Source organism: Tarenaya hassleriana, unplaced genomic scaffold, assembly GCF_000463585.1.
Source record: "Tarenaya hassleriana unplaced genomic scaffold, ASM46358v1 Cleome246, whole genome shotgun sequence".
In the NCBI taxonomy this organism is placed as follows: Eukaryota; Viridiplantae; Streptophyta; class Magnoliopsida; order Brassicales; family Cleomaceae; genus Tarenaya; species Tarenaya hassleriana.
Window position 1 is genome coordinate 8897 of NW_010965740.1, and position 1373 is coordinate 10269.

Consider the following 1373-nt stretch of genomic DNA (forward strand, 5'->3'; position numbering starts at 1 on the left):
GCGCAGGAGACGCGCACGATCGCATGTGATGCGATGGCCAACGTCACGCGGGTGACGGGCGTGGATTCGCTCCTGGTCATGGACTTGACCAGGGTTTACGGCTAAGCCCTATGGTGGACTCCATACGGGCGTGATTGTGATTGTTATTTACGTGCTTACTGTGTTTTACTTATTGCATGTGCTTTTATGGAAATGTCGACTGTACCGTTCTCGTTGGGAACGGGATTTCCGGGTTCAACCCGGGCTACTCACTAAGCAGTTGTGCTTAGCCCTCGTGGTTTACAGTTTTCAGATCACGAGGATTACGCCTAGCGCATCGGGCAGACGACGACCTGAGAGAGGCAGCATCATGTACGGGATTTACATTTTGAGTTACGAGACTTGTATTTCCCCCATTTTGTACGGTTAAATTATAACTATTCGGACATGTGTTATTTTGCGATACTGATCGCCTGTTGTATTTTCCACTGCTTACTCTGGATTATTTAAAATGTTATTGGATTTCGTGATTTTGCTTCTGTGACTTATTATTTTATTTTATATCGTCCATGTGGCACATCCCGTATACTGTACACGGGTTACGGGTGTCACAGATCCACACCCTGGATCGACCGTTCTAGAGTACGGAACCCTTTTTCGGATGATTTTCGAATCCCGTGTGCGTGAGATGTGTGATACAACGATTCGAGTGACTCGTTGCGTGATTATTAGGGGTAGTTTGCATGGCGTTAAGCGGTAGATCGGTAAGGGACCGGATATCGTGATACGTGTGATTGTACTGGGGGATATATACATGATGTGTACCATGTGTGTAGCTTGCTCGTGCATACGAGTCAAGCATGATTGTGTTTGTGGATGGTTTTGGACGCAACCATCACCGTTATGGACTTGACGGGCGTTTGAGACGCGATTAGTCGTGTGCGACACGACGGCCAACGTCATGGACTTGACGGGCGTGTGACGCGCTCCTAGTCATGGACTTGACTAGGGTATATGGCTGGAACCCTATGGTGGACTCCATATGGGTGATATGATCGATTGTGTCATGCTGACTTGACACGGCCAACGTCATGGACTTGACGGGCGTGGAGGCGCCCCTAGTCATGGACTTGACTAGGGTATATGGCTGGACCCTATGGTGGACTCCATACAGGTGTGTTTATATTTCCGTTGTGTCATGGACTTGACATCGATAGTCACGTGATGTGACAAGCGCTTGAGGCGATATTGTCGTGTGATGCGACGGCCAATGTCATTCGAGTGACGGGCCTGTGATGCGCACCTAGTCATGCTGAATTGACTAGGGTTTATGGCTAGCCCCATGGTGGACTCCATGCGGGTGTGATTGTGATTGTTATTATATGTGTGATGCA